At 36.9% G+C, this 21,324-nt stretch overlaps 1 long non-coding RNA gene across 1 annotated transcript; it reads left to right on the top strand.

Moving 5' to 3' along the window:
• Positions 1 to 578: 578 nt before the first annotated feature.
• Positions 579 to 20,557, top strand: LOC118352120 (uncharacterized). The gene is made up of 3 exons (XR_004808710.2): positions 579 to 628; positions 18,797 to 18,886; positions 20,261 to 20,557. It is a non-coding gene; the product is annotated as an uncharacterized LOC118352120 (long non-coding RNA).
• Positions 20,558 to 21,324: the final 767 nt, after the last annotated feature.

Raw genomic sequence — 21,324 nt, 5'->3', positions numbered from 1 at the left:
TAGAGTTTTATAGGTTCACTCTTTATTGGTGTATTTAAAACATAATATCAGGAAATAAGTGAAGGAAGGGAGAAACAAACAGCCAAATGGTCATTTATATAAGTCAACTAGAGATCCCTAAAAGAAAAGCAAACTTTGCTGAGGGCGTGAGGGTTGGGGGGGGAGGGGATAAAAGTGGAGAGGCCTGACTCTTTATGTAGCACTGTAGCTGGCAATCTGTTTCAGATATCTGACTTTGAGGTAGATGCTTCAACAATCAAAAGCTTAAGTCAAGCATTTCATTAAAATAATACTTTTTTTAAAAAGGCTAAATGTTAACACTACAATCCCAAATAAAGTGAACTTATATAACAAATGCTTGATATCTTTGCAGAACAGAATGGAAGGGATGTCTGTAACAATTGTACCAAAGATGGTCAGTACTCCTATACAGTGACATTCCTTTATCTATGGTTTTGCTTTCTGTGGTTTGTTAACCACAATCAGTCACAGTATGGAAACAGATGAACCTTCTTCTGACATATCATCAGAAGGTCAATATTAGCTAACGCTATGTCACAATGCCTACATTGTTCACCTCACCTCATCTCATGATGTAGGCATTTTATCTCACATCATCACAAGAAGAGTGAGTACAGTACAATAATATAGTCTGAGAGAGACACATCAAATAATTTTTATTATAGTATATTATAGTTTTATTATTTGTTGTTCATCTCTTACTATACCCAATTTATAAATTAAACTATATCAGAGGTATGTAAATATAGTTTAAAAGAGTCTGTGGTTTCAGACATCCACTAGGGGTCTTGGAACATCTCTCCCATGGATGAGGGGGTGGGCTATTATAAAATCACCTAGTGTATCTAAAATATTATGTGAATATTCTAAGCCCCAAGAAAAGCAACCAGCAAAAAGTGACACTTCTTCCAAAATTCTTATTAGGAATTCTCCATTTAGGTCCCCAGATCCCCAAATTTTCATCCATTTTGAGTGAGGTCTCTATTAGCCAACTAGACATTTTGACATTAGAACAGAACTAGAATTTGATCAATAGTGTGGCAGCTATGAGACATGTGCAATTGATGGCTTTAGGGGACAAGAGGTGGCCCACACTCGATTCATCATGTGCTTCCAGTTTCATATTCAAAAGCTCTCTTGCTTTAGGTCTGACATTTCAGGTGTGAAGAGCAGCGTAAGCAAGTTCCCTTAGTGAATATTAAAAAATTATGGCTGAAAACTCTAGGGAGGAGATATGGAAGCAAAAGGCAGGTAGTGACAGGAAAATGGATAGGAAGTCTTAGGAAAGGAAAAGGGGAGAACATCCAGCATTCTGATATGGATAGCCATTGTCTGGGGACACAGGCTTTTCCTGGTGCAGAAAAAAATCCATCTTTTTTCCCAGTCTTTCCCAAATGTCTTTTATAAAAAACCTGAAAACAAATGAAATGATAAAAATATATTCTTCTTAAAATATAATGTGGACATTATTTGGATAGTCCTTTGATTTTTTTAAGAGATTTCTTCTCCTATTGTTTGAAGAATGTGTTTATAAAACTCAGAGGAAAGAACTAGAAAATCACCCCAGAGCACAGTGGAACTGGTTATTTTGCAACCTCTTTCAATGTACCTTTCAACATTTGAAACCTCACTTATCCATCTTATGTTGGATATTTTCAAACCATCAACCGATGTCTCTTAAAGCATTAGCACCAAATGCATTAGAATATAGACCCTAAATGGAAGAAATATGAGCTGTCTGTGCTTAGAGGGACGATCCTTTAATGGTGGCATTTCTTGCAATGAGGCAGGTGATAAAAGTGATAGAAGAGCATTTTGGGTGTGAGGGTAATTTTCCAAGTCCTCTTGAATTCTGGCACTTTAGCACCTATCAACTCTACTGCTGCATTATTAGAGGCTTTTTCTATAAAAGTTGAGAGGGAGAGTTGGTTGATTCTAAGTTCAAATTGTATAAACTCTGGAGAGAGCCCCCACTTAAGTGGTTTGTGTACATACTAAGTTCCATGTTTTTTTGGTTTTTTTTTAAGATTTTGTGTATTTATTCATGAGAGACACAGAGAGGCACAGACATAGGCAGAGGGAGAAGCAGGCTCCACACAGAGAGCCTGATGTGGGACTTGATCCCAGGACCCCAGGATTACTATCTGAGCTGAAGGCAGATGCTCAACCACTAAGCCACCCAGATGTCCCTAAATTCTAGGTATTTAACCAACATTTAAAGCTTTGCTCAAAAAGATTCAGTCTTTCTGTTCAAATTAATATCCCACATTGGTGACTTTTTATAAGAATGTGGTATGGTACCTGCTACCATAAAATTTACCAGTCCTCTGAATCCTACCTATCCCCCAAGGCTCAGACCTGCATATATACCTCCCTGATAGCTTCCTTGATCACCCGAAACTTCAGATGTTTCCACTCATAACCTATAAATATTTCTATTTATACACATTTGTCACTGAGTATATGTGCTTTCAAATTTTTATTTTCAAGAATGTACTTTGTTTTCTCATCTAAAGTTTATGCTCATGGAAAGCAGAAACCATCATTTATAGCATCTTCTGTTCTTGCATTTATCAATGTATCAGACCAGTGGTTCTCTGCTTGGGCTGATTATATTCAGTCCAACTTAGCACAAATATAATGAACCTCTACTATATGTTAAAGAATGCAGTTTCAGAGATGGATGAAATAACATCCCTGTCCTCACGAAGATAACTGACTAGTCAAGGAATAAATACGAGCTCAGTTTCTATTAACCAAAACATGTCCACCAATACACATTAGATTGTGAGGCCTTTGAGATCAGAAACCGTGCTTATTCATGTTTGTAATTTCAGCATGCAGCACAGTCAAGCCCTAACTTTACTTTAGGGCACTAGACTAATGTATCCAATGGCTCATACGACCTTTCTACTCTAATAGACATTCATGCTTATGGCCCACAGAGAACTGTTGGTCATCTTCACTCTGCAGGTAGCCTGCTCCTATAAACAAATAACAGTTTCTGGCTAGATGCTATACTTACATTATCAGCCAATCACGTTAATTTTAGATCTGAAAACTATGCTCAAATCTCACCATCTCTCTTGCCATATTTAAAGCCAACAAGTGTTTCTCAAGCACCTCCTAACTCACTTGCCTGCTTCCACATTCACCTTTCTGTTTAGTTTTGTCCACACACAGCCTACTTCCAATTCAGGCTTTTTGGCTTTGCTGTTACTCTTGACTGGAAATTTCCTTTTGAGTGAGATTTTGTCTTTTTGGGCACTAAATCCCTAACATATAGGAGATTTCCTGGTACAAAATAAGAATTCAATGTTTATAAAAGGAGTGGGCAAAATTTTGGTGGGTTTTTGTTAGATATATGTAGACATGAAAGAATGATATGAGCACCCACTATTTTGTGGCAAGGACCTGAAATAGTCTCTGACCTCAAAAAGATTATGGTTTCAGTATATTTGATTATATGGGCTATCTGTTTTAATGAATAAGTAATTCTATGGTAGGGATTAAATGGGTGATTGAAATAATATGTCCTGGGTGAGCTCAGGAAACCAATGGCAGGCAACCACAATAGTTAAGCAGTGGTTTTCATCTTCAATATCTGTCTTTATGTTAATAGAAGTTTACTCATAGACATATGAGGTTTCCTTTAACTCTTTAGTGTTGGAGAAGTTCCCAAGTGAGCAAATATCAATTTCATGATTTATTTTATCTTAAATCAGTAATTGCTGAAAAGAGGAGTAGATTTGCTTCCCTGTCCTCAAGTCTTATTCTCTTTTAATCTTTTTCTGGATCCTAGATTTTTAAATTTCCATTTGAAAATTGGAATATAATAGCAACTACTCAAGGGTCGTTATTTGGCTTTAGGGAAGTAATTTGCACAATTAGAACAAACAGAGGCTAATACATACTAAGTCCTCATAAATAATAATATAATAATGATGTATTAAATGATATATTAAAAGCATTTTATAACCTCTGGAGATTTTTATAAATATAAAGAAGAAAGACCTTGAAAATAGAAAAAAGAATGTCTTGTTTTTGGCATAGAGTTTAGATCCTTTCTGTATCTTACATAATTTTAACTATTTTTACCAGGCATATAGCAAGTACTCAATAAAACATTTTGTGAAATTTTATGTTCGAGTGAGAAGAGAGGGAGGAAATGGAAAGAAATTCAAGAAAATGTTCTTTTTAATTGAAAAAAATAATGAATATATATTGAAATTGTCCAGATTATAACTCACTTGGGAGGGGTTAAGTGAATATTTCTTGTAGTAATTGAAGTAGTGGTGATATTGTCTGTAAAATATATAATTTGAATCCTAAATTTGTTGTAAAAGGGTTTAAATTTTATTGATGGTCCTCTTTTTTTTTTTTTTTAAAGATTTTATTTATTTTTTCATGAGACACAGAGAGAGGGGCAGAGACACAGGCAGAGGGAGAAGCAGGCTTCATGCAGGGAGCCTGATGTGGGACTCCATCCAGGTCTCCAGGATCACACCCTTAGCTGAAGGTGGCGCTAAACCGCTGAGCCACCCTGACTGCCCTCATGGTCCTCTCTAAAATACTAATATAAGGAACAGATTGGCATTCTTACTCAAGCTTTAGGAAAGGAGGTGTTATTTTATTTGACTTTGACCTTGATTACTCTGTATCTTTCATAATTTTGTTACTTTAAGCAGACTCATTTTAAGTACCCAATAAATCTTTTAAATAAATGGATAAAAATGTTCAGGAATGATATGTATATTTCTTGTGATCTCAAAGACTTATGCCTAGATGGTTGCCAAGTCTCTTTTAGTCTCTTGTGACAGAGGCCATTCATCATGATTGATATCCTCTAAGCAATGGCCTCTTCATCTTTTAAAAATTTTTAATATTTAAATTTTTTATTGAAACACAGTTGACACCCAATGTTAAATTAATTTCAGGTATACAATATGGTGATTTTACAATTCCCTATCTTATGTCATGCATACCATAAAGTGTAACTACCATCTGTCACCATATAACCCTACTACAATACCACTGACTATATTCCCTATTCTGGAGCTTTCATCCCCATAACTTATTCATTCCATATCTGAAAGCCTGTATCTCTGACTCCTCTTCACCCATTTTGTTCTTCCCCCCATTCTCCACCCCTCTAGCAACAAATAGCCCATTTCCTGTATTTATAATTCTGTTTGTGCTTTTTGTTTGTTTATTCATTTGTTTTAGATTCTACATGAGTAAAAATGATAGATATTTGTCTTTTTCCTTATTTTTTCACTTAGCCTAATACCCTCTAGATCCTTCTACATTGTTACATAAGGTGAGATCTCATTCTATTTTATGGCTGAATAATATTCCTTTGCGCACATACACATACACATGACATATTTGTCTATTGATATACACTTGTGTTGCTTCCATATCTTGTCTAAATAAATAGTGCAGCAGTTTTTAACATAGGGGAGCATATATTTTTTCAAATTACTGTTTTTGTTTTCTTTTGTAAATACCCAGTAGTGGAATTACTGGATCATATGGTATCTCTAGTTTTAATTTTTTTTTTTAATTTTTATTTATTTATGATAGTCACAGAGAGAGAGAGAGGCACAGAGACACAGGCAGAGGGAGAAGCAGGCTCCATGCACCGGGAGCCCGACGTGGGATTCGATCCCGGGTCTCCAGGATCGCGCCCTGGGCCAAAGGCAGGCGCCAAACCGCTGCGCCACCCAGGGATCCCAATTTTTTAAAGGAATCTCCATACTATTTACCAGTGGCTGAACCAATTTATATTCCTACCAACAGTATATAAGGGTTTTTTTCCTCCACATCTTCACAAATGCTTGTCATTTCTCGTCTTTTTGTTCTAGCCATTCTGACAGTTGTAAGGTAATATCTCATTGTGGTTTTGATCTGTATGTCTCCTTTCAAAAAAACATCTGTTCGGGTCCTCTGTTTTTTTTTTTAAATTGAAATTTTTTTTCATGTAGAGTTGTATAAGTTCTTTATATATTTTAGATACTTAGCCCTTTTCAGATACATCATTTGCAAATAATTTCTCCCATTGAGTAGGTTCCCTTTTCATTTTGTTGATGGTTTCTTTCACTGTGCAGAAGCTTTTTATTTTTTGTTTAGGCTCAATAGTTCATTTTTGCTTTTGTTTCTCTTGTCTGAAGAGTTATGTCTAGAAAAATGTTGCTAAGACCAATGTCAAAGAGCTTACTGTCTATGTTTTCTAGGAGTTTTATGGTTTTGGACCTTACATTTAGATCTTTCATACATTTTGGATTTATTTTTGTGTATGGTGTAAGAAAATGGTCCAGTTTCATTCTCCTGCATATGGCAGTCTAGTTTTCCCAGCACTGTTTCCTGAAAAGACTATCTTTTCAACCACTGTGTATTCTCTCCTTTATCATAGACTAATTGGCCGTGATTAATAATCCATGTAAACATGGGTTATTTCCGGGCTCTCTATTCTTTTCTATTGATATGTGTCTGGTTTTGTACTGATACCATATTAGTTTGATTAGTTTGATTACTATAGCTTTGTATTATATCTTGAAATTTGGGATCGTGATAACTGTAGTTGTTCTCCTTTCTTAATATTGCTTTGGCTATTTGTATGAAGTGGTTCCATACAAATTTTAGGATTATTTGTTCTAGTTCTGTGAAAAACGCTTTTAGTATTTTTCTAGGGATTGCATAGAATCTGTAGATTGCTTTGGATGGTATGGGCATTTTAATAGCATTAATTCTTCCAATCCATGACTATAAAATCTTTCATTATTTGTGTCCTCTTCAATTCTTTCATCACTGTTGTTTGTTTTCAGAGTAGATTTTTCACCTCTTCAGTTAAGGTTATTTGTAAGTATTTTGTTCTTTTTTTATTTTTTTTGTATTTTGTTCTTTTTGATACAATTATAAATGGAATTGTTTTCTTACTTTGTCTTTCTGCCACTTCACTGTGTATAGAAACTCAAATAATTTCGTGCATTTATTTTGTATCTTGCAACTTTATTGAATTCATTTATTTCTTCAAATAGCTTTTTGGTATAGTCATTAGGATTTTCTATGCATAGCATCCTGTCATCTGCAAATGTTAAGTTGAACTTCTTCCTTACCAATTTGGATGCTTTTATTTCTTTTTGTTGTTGGATTGCTGTGAGTAGGACTTCTAGTACTATGTTGAATGATGGTTGTCAGGATGGATATTCTTGTCTTGTTCATGATCTTAAGTAAAACTCCTTCTTTTTACATTGTTTATGATGTTAGAAGTGCCATTGTGATACATGCCCTTTATTATATTGAGGAATGTTCCTTCTAAACCCATTTTGTTGAGAGTTTTTATCATGAATGGATGTTGAATTTTGTCAAGTGCTTTTTCTGCATCTATTGAGATGACTATGAAAACTTTATACTTCCTTTTGTTAATGTGGTTCATCACCTTGAAATGTGAATATTGAACCATCCTTGTGTCACCAAAAGGAATCACACTTGATTGTTGAATGATCATTTAAATATATTATTGAATGTAGTTTGCTAGTACTTTATTGAAGATTTTTGTATTACATTCATTAGGGATATTTGTCTATAGTGTCTTTCTCTGGTTTTAGTATCAGGGTAATGCTGGCCTCACAAAATGTCTTTGGAAGCTTTTCTTCCTCTTCTATTTTTTGGGAAGTTTGAAGAGAATAGGTGCTAACTCTTTTTAAAATATTTAGTAATAACTCTAGGAAATGAACTAGGGGTGGTGGAAGGGGAGGAGAGTGGGGGGTGGGGGTGAATGGGTGACAGGCACTGAGGGGGGCACTTGATGGGATGAGCATTGGGTGTTATTCTGTATGTTGGTAAATTGAACACCAATAAAAAATAAATTTATTATAAAAATAAATAAAATAAAATATTTAGTAATAAGTTCTTTATAGATTTTGGATACTAGCCCTTTATCTGATATGTCATTTGCAATATCTTCTCCCATTCTGTAGGTTGACTTTTAGTTGTGTTGACAGTTACTCTAGCTGTGCAGAAGCTTTTTATCTTAAGTCCCAATAGTTCATTTTTGCTTTTGTTTCCCTTGTCTTCATAGATGTATCTTGCAAGAAGTTGCTGTGACCAAGTTCAAAAAGGGTGTTGCCTATGTTCTCCTCTAGGATTTCGATGGATTCTTGTCTCACATTTAGATCTTTCATCCATTTTGAGTTTCTCTTTGTGTATGGTGTAAGAGAATGGTTCAGTTTCATTCTTCTGCATGTGGCTGTCCAATTTTCCCAGCATCATTTATTGAAAAGACTGTCCTTTTCCTAGTGGATAGTCTTTCCTGCTTTGTCAAATATTAGTTGGCCATAGAGTTGGAGGCCCATTTCTGGGTTCTCTATTCTGTTCCATTGATCTATGTGTCTGTTTTTGTGCCAATACCACACACTGTCTTGATGATCACAGCTTTGTAGTACAACTTAAAATCCGGCATTGTGATGCCCCCAGCTCTGGTTTTCCTTTTCAATATTCGCCTGGCTATTTGGGGTCTTTTCTAATTCCACACAAATATTAAGATGATTTGTTCCAACTCTCTGAAGAAAGTCCATGGTATTTTGATAGGGATTGCATAGAACATGTAAATTGCCCTGGGTAGCATTGACATTTTCACAATATTAATTCTTCCAATCCATGAGCATGGAGTATTTTTCCATCTCTTTGTGTCTTCCTCAATTTCTTTCAGAAGCGTTCTGTAGTTTTTAGGGTATAGATCCTTTACCTCTTTGGTTAGGTTTATTCCTAAGTATCTTATGCTTTTGGTGCAATTGTAAATGGGATTGACTCCTTAATTTCTCTTTCTTCAGTCTCATTGTTAGTGTATAGAAATGTCATTGTCAGATAAAGGGCTAGTATCCAAGATCTATAAAGAACTTCTTAAACTCAACAGCAAAGAAACAAACAATCCAATCATGAAATGGGCAAAACACATCAACAGAAATTTCACCAAAGAGACATGCACATGGCCAACAAGAACAGAGAAAATGCTCCTCATCACTTGCCATCAGGGAAATACAAATCAAAACCAGAATGAGATACCACCTCACACCAATGAGAATGGCAAAAATTAACAGGACAGAAAACAACAAATGTTGCAGAGGATATGGAAAAAGAGGAACCCTCTTGCAGTATTGGTAGGAATGTGAACTGGGGCAGCCACTCCGGAAAACTGTGTGGAGGTTCCTCAAAGAGTTAAAAATAGAGCTACCCTATGACCCAGCAATTGCACTACCTGGGATTTACCCCAAAGATACAGACGCAGTGAAATGGTAGGACACCTGCACCCTAACATTTATAGCAGCAATGTTCACAATTGCCAAACTGTGGAAGGAGCCTCGGTGTCCATTAAAAGATGAATGGATAAAGAAGATGTGGTCTATATATACAATGGAATATTACTCAGACATTAGAAAGGGCGAATACCCACCATTTTCTTCGATGTGGATGGAACTGGAGGCTATTATGCTGAGTGAAATAAGTCAATGGGAGAAGGACAATCATTATATGGTTTCACTCATATAGGGAATATAAAAAATAGTGAAAGGTATTAAAGGAGAAGAGAGAGAAAATGAGTGGGAAATATTGGAGTGGGTGACAAAACATGAGAGACTCCTAACTCTGGGAAATGAACGAAGAGTGGTGGAAGGGGAGGTGGGCAGGGTGATGGGGTGACTGGGTGATCGGCACCGAGGAGGGCACTTATGGGATGAGCACTGGGTGTTATACTATATGTTGGCAATTTGAACTCCAATAAAAAATATACAAAAAAAGAAAAGTGATGCATAAATATTTGGTAAAATTTACCTGTGATTCTATCTGGTCTTGACTTTTGTTCTTCAGAGTTTTTAAAATTAAACATTCAATTTCATTACCACAAATGATATGTTCAAATCTATTTCTTTCAAATTCAGATTTGGAAGATTTTATGTTTCTAGGAATTTATTCATTTATTCTAGGACGAGCAATTTGTTGGCATGATTTTTTAAATAGTGTTCTCTTATAATCCTTCATATTTCTGTGGTGTTGGTTTTTAGTCATCTGTTTTAATTTATAATGTTATTTATTTATGTATTTTTTTGATGAGTTGGCTAAAGGCTTATTAATTGTTTTAATATTTTCAAAGAACCCCACTATTTTTTTAATTAATCTTTTCTTTTGCCCTTTTTAAAAGTCTATTTTAATCATGTCTTTTCTAATCTTTTTTTCTTGGGCATTGTTCTTTTTCTAGTTCTTTTGGGAGTAAGGTTAGATTATGTATTTGAGATTTTTTTCCTGTTTTTTTCTTTTTTAAAGTTGTGTTTATATTGCTAGGAATTTCCTTCCTAAAACTGCTTTTACTGTGTCCCAAGTATTTTAAATTATTTTGCTTTTATTTTCATTTGTCTTCATGTATTTTGTGATTACCCGTCTCATCTTCATTGACCCATTCCCAGTTTAGTAGGATATTGTTTAGCTTTCATGTGTTTCTTGAGTTTTTTCCATTTTTTTCTTTTCATTGATTTCTAATTTTATACTATTGTTTTCAAAAGAGACACATGATATTATTTCAATCTCTTTAAATTTATTTGAGATTTGTTTTGAGATCTAAAATGTGATCTATTCCTGGAGAATGTTTCGTACGTTCAATACACATTGAAAATAATATGTATTCTGTTGTTTTGGATAAAACGTTCAGTGTATATCTGTTAAGTTTATCTGGTATAATGTGTCATCAAAGACACTCACTAATTTTCTACCTGAATCTATTGATGTAAACAAGATGTTAAAATCTCCTACATTTTTGGATTTCTCCATTTATGTCAGTTATTATTTCCTTATGTACTTAGATACTACAATATTAGGTACATAGATATTTACAATTGTTAAATCCTCTTGCCGGATTGACTTTTTATCATTATATAATGCTTTTCTTTGTCTCTTGTTACAGTCTTTGTTTTAAAGTATTTTTTTCTGACATAAATATTGCTATTGCTTGCTTGCTTTCTTTCTTTCTTTCTTCCCCTCCTCCTCCTTTTTCTTCTTTCTTTCTTTCTTTCTTTCTTTCTTTCTTTCTTTCTTTCTTTCTTTCTTTCTTTCTTTCTTTCTTTCTTTCTTTCCTTTCTTTCTTCTTCCCTTCCTCCTCCTTTTTCTTATTGCTTCTATTTGTATAGTATGTATATTTCTATCCCTTCAGTTTCAATCTCTACATGTCTTTATGTCTGAAATGAGTCTTTCATAGGCAGTATATAGATGAGTCTTCTGCTATTGTTATTCATTTCACTACCCTAGGTCTTTTGGTTTATTTTTATTTATTTTATTTTTTAAAGATTTTATTTATTTCTTTGAGAGACTGAAAGAAAGCTAGAGAAAGCACGAATGGGGTAACAGGAGAGGGAGAAGCAGACTCCCCACTGAATAGGGAGCCCAATGCAGGGCTCAACCCAGGGACTTTGAGATCATGACCTGAGCCAAAGGCAGATGCTCAACTGACTGAGTCACTCAGGTGCCCCCACTATCCCAGGTCTTTTGATTGGGATATTTTGTTCATTTACATTTAAAATAATGATTAAAGGGATGCCTGGGTGGCTCAGAGGTTGGGTGTCTGCCTGCCTTTGGCTTAGGATGTGATCCTGGAGTCCTGGGATCGAGTCCCACATGAGACTTCCTGCATGCAGCCTGCTTCTCCCTCTGCCTATGTCTCTCTCTCTCTCTCTCTCTCTCTCTCTGTTCTTCATGAATAAATAAATAAAATCTTTTTAAAATAAAATAATGATTAAGTGTTTATTCTCATTTAGTTAATTGTTGGTTATTTTTGTAGTTCTTCACTGGTCCTTCTTTTGCTCTCTTCCTGGTGATTGATGACTTTCTATAGTGTTATTCTTGGTTTTCTTTCTCTTTATTTTTTGTATATCAATTATAGATTTGGGTTTGTGGTTACCATGAGGTCATATAGAATATTCCAAGGCTATAGCAGTCTACATTAATTTGATGGTTAATTAAATCAAGCATGTTCTGAAAGAACATTTTAATACTTCCTCCACATTTTATGTATATGTTGTCATATTTTATAACTTTTTACTTCTAATTATGATCTTTTGTTTTCCACTTAAAGGAGTCCCTATAATATTTCTTTTAAGCCTGATTTAGTGTTGATGAGCTCCTTTAACTCTGTCTAGAACGTGCTTTATTGTTCCTTGAAATCTGAATTATAATCTTGTCAGATATTCTTTCTTTTTTAAGATTTATTTATTTATTTATTTTAGAGGGGGGAGGGGCAGAAGGAGAGTTGAGAATCTTAAGCAGACTCCCTGCTGAATGTGAAGCCCAGTGCAAGGCTCTGTCTCACAACCCTGAGATCATGATCTGAGCCAAGATTAAGAGTTGGACACTTAACTAACTGAGCCACCAAGGTGCCCCTCAAGGTAGAGTACTCTTAATTGTAGGTTTTTTTCTTTCTTTCCTTCTTTCAGCTCTTTGAGTATATTGTTCCACTCTATTTTGTCCTGAAAAGTTTCTGCTGAAAACTCAGCTGATAGGCTTAGAGTTCCCTGTGTGCACAACTTTTTCCTCCTCTCTTGCTGCTGTTGAAATTCTTCCTTTATCTTTAAGCTTTGACATTTTAATCCTTATGTGTTTTCATGTGACCATCCCTGAGTTCATTTTGTTTGAAAATCTCTGTGATTCTTAAAATCAGATATCTATTCCTTTCTCCAGTTTATGGATTTTTTTGTCAATAACAGTTTATTTTTCAAATTTTTTAAAATTTTAATTCAATTAGCCAACCTCTAGTACATCATTAGTGTCAGATGTATTGTTCAATAATTTATCAGTTGTGTATAACATCCAGTGTTCACAACATTACATGCCCTCCTTAATGCCCTTCACCCAATTACTCTATTCCCCCACCCACCTCCCCTCCACAGCCCTCAGTTTTGTTTTTATAGTTAAGACTATTTCATAGTTTTTCTCCCTCTCTGACGACTTCCCATTCATTTTTCCCTCCCTTCCCTATAATTGTCTGCACTGTTTCTTATATTCCTTCCAATATAAATATTGGAATATATATATATGTATATGTGTGTGTGTGTGTGTGTGTATATATATATATATATATATATATATATATATAATGGAAGGAATATAAGAGCTAATATATATTATATTAATACACACCACATCCTTATCCATTCATCTGTCGATGGACATTTTGGCTTTTTCCACAGTTTGACTATTGTGGACATTGCTACTATGAACAGTGGGATGCAGGTGACCCTTTGGATCACTACATTTGTATCTTTGAGGTAAATACCTAGTAGTGCAATTGGTGGGTCATAGGGTAGCTGAATTTTTTAACTTTTTAAGGAACAGTATGGAGGTTCCTAAGAAGTTTATGAATATTTCCAACTATTATTTCTTTAAATGTGTTTCCTACTCCTTTCTTTCTCTTTTCTTCTAGGACCAATATGATGGAAATGTTTGTTTGCTTGATGTTGTCCAACAGATCCCTTGACCTATCCTCACTTAAATCTTTTTCCTGTTCAACTTGTATGTTTTCCATTAGCCTGTCTTCTAGATCACTGACTCATTCTTCTGCATTCTCTAATATACTGCTGATTCCCTCTAGTGTATTTTTCATTTATTTTATTTTTCAAATATCATTGGTTCTTTTTATATTTTCTCTTTGTTTAAATTCTCATAGAATTCCTTCACTCTTCTCTGCAATATGCATCTTTATGATCATTACTTTAAAATCTTTATGAGGCATATTGTATATCTACATTTCATTTAGTTCTTTTTCTGAGGTTTTGTCTTATTCTTTGGTTTAGAACATATTTCGTCTCCCTATTTTGCTTGACTTTCTGTACTTGTTTCTATGAATTAGTCAGAACAACTACTTCTCCTAAATTTAAAGGAATGCTCTTATGTGTGGTCATCTCATGTGTAGGCTAGGCATACCTAGTGATTTTGGCTTCCTGGCTGAAGCTGTGTTTGGTATGGGCAGAAGGTCATCATGGGGGCACTCTCTGCTGGGATGATTGGATCTTAAGTGGTTATAAGAAACAATGGTTCAGGGGCTTTTTGCATAGAGAAAATCCTGGCGGGACAGTTGAAGCTGAAGTGGGTACAAGCTGGGATGCCAGCTGGGGTATCTCTGTGTGTTCTGTGTATAGGGCATCCTAGTGGCATAACTGGAGTTAAGGTGGAGCATGGTCCAGTGTGTCTCAGTATGCCCGGCACAAGGAGCACCCTGGTCGAACAGGTGAAGTTAAATGGATGCAAGCTGGGGTGTCCCGGCATCTAAGCACAGGGGTTGCCTTGTGGGAGTGATTGGGGCCAAGGTTGATGTAAGCTGGGGTGTCTCAGCACATTCCACATAGGGGGTTCTCTGATGGTACAGCTGGAGCCAAGGTGTGCTGTGGGCCAGGAGTCTTAGAGTGTTCCACATGGAAAATACTCTGGAAGCATGGCTGGAATCATGATAGGCATGGGCTTGGGGGTTCCTGGGATGCTTGGTGCAGGGGACACCTTGGCAGAGTGGATGCAGCTAAAGGAGATGTGAACTTGGATGTCCCCAAGTACTCTGTGCTGGGGATGCCCTGTCCAGTTGTCTGGATTCAGAATGGTGCTGGCCTGGAGTTTTCTTGGGTGTTTTGTACTTGTGTAACCTTGGTGTGATGGCTGGAGAGCTTTAATGTGTGCTGACCAGAGGCATCCCAGTATATGCCATGCTGAGACAACCTTGCATGAGATGGGGCTAGTATGGGCTAGAGGCCCAGGCTCACTGAAGGGTGAGCTACAACACCCAGAATCCTGCTCCTGCCTACACCATCAACATGGAGGGTGACTGTAAACCATGGTGCTTGCCAGCCTCTGTGACCTGGAGAGAATTCCTGCAGCTCTTCTGGTATTTGGTAGAGCTCTAAGGATGGATCTTTTATATACTGGTTGTTCTTTTAAACCACAGCTGTTTTTATGTGCCCCTGGCAAATGAATCAGCTCACAGTCCCCCACTACTATTCCTCTCCACTGCAGTTTGCAGCATTAGAGGTGGGGATTTCCCTTCATTACTATATCTCTGTCTTCATTACTATGTCTCTGCCTCTCTTGCCATTCTCTATGTGGTTTCTCTATCTTACATTATGCAGAAACTGTTTTTGTCAGCCCTTAGTTCTTCATGAGGAATTGCTTTATAAATATGTATAGATTTGGCATGTTCAAGAAGGAGGTGAGTTCAAGGTCTTCCTGTGTCACCATCTTGGACTGGAACTCTCCTCTTTAACTTCATTTTTAAGCCCATGCTTCCAAAAAAACTCCCCCCTCCCGCATTTCTAGGAGCTGCACCTCAGGCTGCTCAGCATGAAACTGCTGTTTTCCAAACCACAATTATAGGTTTCCCACTGACATAAAAAGTATTTACTATACCCCTTGAATCTGTCTTAACTTTCTTTTGGCTCTCTATTATGGACTGTCTTTGGCACTTTGCTACCCTACCCACATAGACCAGTCACAGGAGGCCTAGCCTTTGGGGCTCATCAGACACCAGAAGCTAAGTCTCTTTAAGGCTTTGAGAATAAACTGGCTGAGTGCTTGACTCCAGTGACTTCCAGGGTTGATGGAGTCTCTGACTAGCCTCATGTTTTCAGTTCCCTCTGACTTAAGCAGATAGCTTTATTACAAGGGATGCACTTTCTAATATAAAGCACCATTCATCAGAAGTAATTCCTCATTCTTCTACTCACTGAAATTCTCATAACGATTTCCAGCTAAGTTCTCAAAGTTTGCTTTTAGAGTAGGTCGCTTAAAAATAGCTATAGAAACTGACAATGCTTGACCAAAATCTTAGGCAAAATAGTTAAAATATCTCTCCTTTGATTTCTGCTCAATAGAATGTGAGACTGAGATTAGTCAGAAAAGCAAATAAAGATATACTTTTGGCTTTGAAACAGGTATCTTGCTCCAGATGTATTTACCAGCATCCAATCTGAGGTTGATAACAGTGCTTTAATCTAGTACTTTGCCAGACCTTACATTATAGTCTTGTAGAAAAAAAAAATTATGTAAATTTATTTTTTATTGGTGTTCAATTTGCCAACATAGAGAATAACACCCAGTCCTCATCCCATCAAGTGCCCCCCTCAGTGCCCGTCACCCAGTCACCCCCACCCCTGTCCACCTCCCATTCCACCACCCCTAGTTCGTTTCCCAGAGTTAGGAGTCTCTCATGTTCTGTCTCCCTTTCTGATATTTCCCACTCATTTTTTCTTCTTTCCCCTTTATTCCCTTTCACTATTTTTTATATTCTCCAAATGAATGAGACCATATAATGTTTGTCCTTCTCCAATTGACTTATGTCACTCAGCATAATACCCTCCAGTTCCATCCACGTCTAAGCAAATGGTGGGTATTTGTCATTTCTCATGGCTGAGTAATATTCCATTGTATACATAAACCACATCTTCTTTATCCATTCATCCTTCGATGGACACTGAGGCTCCTTCCACAGTTAGTCTTGTAGAAAACTTAATGTAGATGACTGTATCTGTTACTTTTTGCCTGCACTAATTCTTTACATGTTTAGTCACTTCAGGCCCAGGGACAATGAAATATTTGGGGGAACCTCCTGACACTAAATTGGGGTTTTGAAAAGTCTTGCATTCTCCATAGAATGTGTTAAATGAATGAACCTGGCCCACAGTATAAGATGAGCACCATGTGTGCAGCCTCTGTATTTAAACTTCACTTGATGTGGATAGTTGCTTTCTGCTTTGATTTCCAATGACCATCAGGACTGTATCTCAGCTTAAGCATAGTCATATGAAATCTTCTCTCACTTGCCTTTTTTTTTTTTCTTTTCTGCAAGTTCCTTCTCCCATCCTGGATCCAGACCATGCTTCAGTATGTTTTGCATCAGTACAGATAATTTTCAAAAGACCCTGACACTTAACCTGATTGTGGGAAACACAACCAATATGTTTAACACTGTTAATAACATGACCCAAAATTGCATTCAAATTAGTTATGGCACCTCTTCTGCGCCTTTTTTGGTTTCAGATTCCTCTATCTGCTCTTTCTCAACCTTTAAGAAACCAATCTTAACATTTTTTATGGCTTGAACAACATAATGTAAAATAGAGTAAAACAAAGAATTCAGTTCCACTGTTAAAAATACAGGTTCCTAGTTTGAGGGTCCCTAGAAAGGATGTTAAGAATTTTAAGTAATCCTAAAGTAATTCAATTTTCCTGACTTCAGAAAAGGAGAAAACTCTGTTTCCTTTTTTTTGGCCTACAGGAGTCAGTTATAGAAAAACCAAGCTAAAATTTTTGAAGAAAGGGAATGTGGCCAAAAAAAAACCCTTTGGTACTTCATCCTGCCTCTTGCCCTTCAATTGCTCAAGAGGTAGCCACTGGTGAGGACAAGGCTGCTCTTTCCCCAGGTGCCATTTAGAACCCCAAGTATTAGAGCTGAGGAATGTCTCTTCCTCCATGTATTGGCAATGAACTTCCCATTGTGAAGAAAAGCATATTTTTATTTTATAGGTTTTGGTTTTCCAGTCACTGAATCCATCTGGTTAGGATAAAACCAGAGAAAAAGGGAGAGAATGTAAAGGACTCCCCCCACCCCACCCCCCCCCACCCCCGCTTTAAGTGAAGAGCTTTTAGCCAGTGTGTTTCTCATGGTTTCCAGGCTGTTTTGAAAACCAACCTTCCAGCTAACTCATATGGGTGCAGTATCAATCAACAAAAGAGCTCATGAAACAGTTAGTTGGAGGCTGAGTGAAAAGAATGTGACAACTTTCCCACAGATTCCTTCTCCAATGGGTAATGAGTGTTAGCTCACTGAGAAGCAACAAGGGATTTAAGGGAACCGCTCAAATAGTGCTTATCCAAAGAATTCACAAGAACTCGCCCTTTTAGCCAAGGGCTCCCTGTTGTGAGCATGAAAGGTTTTTGATCATGTCATTTAAATTTGTCTCACAAAACATGTCTCAAAGAGAAAGGGAAGTGTTTATTCCATGGACACTAGTTGTTGGCCCAGATCTATTCTTTTTTTTTTTATCCTCTTCCTCCTCCTCCTTCTTCTGCTGCTGCTTCTGCTTCTTCTTCTTCTTCTTCTTCTTCTTCTTCTTCTTCTTCTTCCTTTTTTCCTAGAGAGGTTTCCTAAAGCTTTATTTCTGCTCTCACAAAACGTCTTCTGTATCATGGCATAACACAAAACAACAGTTGAATAAAGAGAGGAATAAAAAATAATATTCATCACTTGAAGGAAGTCATACTTTCAAGTTCCTTATTACTTCTGTATTCAGGTTGCAATTTCTGATTGATCTATTCCAGGCTGTGTATTCTGGGAGGAGTAAGTTGTCTGTATATCAGAGTGAGTTGAGTAGGAGAAGCTACTACGCTAAATCATAGAAGTATTTTGTAGGGCTGCTAACCAAGAAAAGGCAAGCTCAAACTTTGATGCTTCCTGCAAAGTTAGTTTGTCAGCTATTTTCTTTCTGATAGATAGAAAGTACAATTGATCTCTCTGTTTAAGCAAATAGTTATTTGTAGTTTTTAATAAGTTTAATTTTAGCAACTGGTAAGCCTTACACTTAGGCAAAAATTAAAATCATTGGTTGAGAGATGATGTTTTTAAAATTACAATCCTCATCATTGCAAAAAAATGCTTTGGTACTCTAAGTAGAAATACAGTTATTTCAATGTAGAATATAAAGTGGAAAACTCTGATTCTGCTCCTACATTTTTCTGATTTTATTCTCTTTGCTAGATTTGGTCCCCACTGCAAATGGTTGACCTCAAGAAAGTTATGTAGTCTTCTGTATCTTGGTGTCCTCATCTATCAAAGGGGCTGATAATGGTATCTACCTCATTGAGTTGTTAAGATATTAAATGACTAACTCTGGGAAACAAACAGAGGGTGTGGAAGGGGAAGTGGATGGGGGGATGGGGTAACTGGGTTATGGACAATGAGGAAGGCACTTGATGGGATGAGCCCTGGATGTTATGCTATATGTTAGCAAATTGAATTTAAATTTAAAAAGGTTGGGATCCCTGGGTGGCGCAGCCGTTTGGCGCCTGCCTTTGGCCCAGGGCGCGGTCCTGGAGACCCGGGATCGAATCCCACGTCGGGCTCTCGGTGCATGGAGCCTGCTTCTCCCTCTGCCTATGTCCCTGCCTCTCTCTCTCTCTCTCTCTGTGACTGTCTTAAATAAATAAAAATGTTTAAAAAAATAAATAAATTTTAAAAAGTTAAGAAAAGATATTAAACGAGATACTGTGATAGGTATCTGGTAAGCTCCAGCTACATTAATAGCCTAGTAAAGCAGAATTCCAGAAAATATGTTTTCTATATCCCAAGGACTATTCTAAATGCTTCATATATATTAGTTCATATAATGATGCTAATCACTCCTTGTATATTAGTCTACTTTTCAGATAAAGAAAATGAGGCACAGAGAGGCCAAGTAACCTGCACAGTGTCACACAGTTAGTAAATGGCACCAGGGTTCAAACCTAGATAGACTGACTTCAAATCCAATGAAGGTAGCCTGCCCTTTGGTGTAATAGCACTCCACAAGTTTACCTGAGTTTCTACTGAGAGAGAGAGAGAGAGAGAAACTTTAATTCACACTATTGCTAGCATGAGTTTTCTTAAAAGAACCTGACCCCATTCATTTGCTTGGAACCCTTCTTTCCTTTATCACTTGAATATAATTGACATGATCTTTCACTGTTCCATCCATGTCTAAGTCTCCAGACCTATTTGCCAAAGCCCTGACCTTGTATTTTATACTCTTCTGCATACATATGCCTTTATACTCTCTCTGGCACTCAACATACAATTTAACACTCTATGTATTGGAACAACAGCTCCACTGTCCCTGGAATATACTCCACCTAACCTGTGTCATCTTTTGTACCTATGAAAATTTGATTTATTCTTCAAAACTTGGCTCTGTTTTGCCTTTCCCATGATGCTGCCCCTTCCCAAAACACTTCATTGTTGTATTGTATTTTACAAAGAAATGTGCAATCGTAGCTACCACCAAATGCAATTCTGCATTTGGATATTGCCATTGTCCCTCCCCGATCAAGAGGTAGGATGTATTTCTCCACTTCCTTGAATCTGATCAGGCCCTATTTTGACCAACAGAACACAGCAGAAATGATGCTAAACTCTTATAGGTACAACCCTAACCAGCCTGGAAATTCAACTTCCTTCCTCTCGCAGTTTTGAACTAGCATATAAAACCCAGGGCCACACTGACATACAGAGCTACAACCAAGAAGGGCACAGAGGTGCCAGACATGTGAATGAGGAAGCCATCTTTGGTAACCAGCCTAGTTCTGCAGGTAACTTTAGCTGCAGCTGTTATCTGACTGAAGTCAAATAGAAGAGTCCAAGAAAGAAGTACCCAGCTGAGTGGAGTCAAATTGTAGAAGCATGAGAGAAAATGGTAAATTGTTTAAACCACTGTTTTGAGGTGGCTTGTTATGTACCAATAAATAAAAACTAAAATGCCATTTATCTAGTTTTGATGACTTCTATTTTTGCATGTATCTACTTCATATGTTGTATTCTTTACTTTGTATGTTTCATATATATATATATATATATATATATATATATATATATATATATATTATTGGAGTTCTATTTCCCAACATATAGCATTACATCCAGTGCTCATCCATTCAAGTGCCCTCATCAGTGCCTGTCACCCAGTCACCCCGTCACCCCGCCTACCTCCCCTTCCACTATCCCCTGTTCCTTTCCCAGAGTTAGGAGTCTTTCATGTTCTGTCACCCTCTCTGATTTTTGCCATTCATTTTCTCTCCTTTCCCCTATAATCCCTTTCACTATTTTTTATATTACCTGAATGAATGAGCCCATATAATGTTTGTCCTTCTCCGATTGACTTACTTCACTCAGCATAATACCCTCCAGTTTCAACCACGTTGAAGTAAATGGTGGTTGAAGTGGTAAGTAAATCCACTTTCTAATGGAAAGTAGGACATTCCTCCTTTCTAATGGCTGAGTAATATTCCATTGTATACATAGACCACATCTTCTTTATCCAGTCATCTTTCAATGGACACCGAGGCTTCTTCCACAGTTTGGGTATTGTGGACATTGCTGCTATAAATATTGGGGTGCAGGTGTCTTAACTTTTCACTGCATCTGTATCTTTGGGGTAAATCCCCAGCAGTGCAATTGCTGGGTCATAGGGCAGATCTATTTTTAATTCTTTGAGGAACCTCCACACAGTTTTCCAGAGTGGCTGCACCAGTTCA

This window comes from Canis lupus, chromosome 23 (assembly GCF_003254725.2).
Source record: "Canis lupus dingo isolate Sandy chromosome 23, ASM325472v2, whole genome shotgun sequence".
Lineage (NCBI taxonomy): Eukaryota > Metazoa > Chordata > Mammalia > Carnivora > Canidae > Canis > Canis lupus.
The sequence above is the reverse complement of the archived record's forward strand: the minus strand, read 5'-3'. Positions and strand labels throughout refer to the sequence as shown.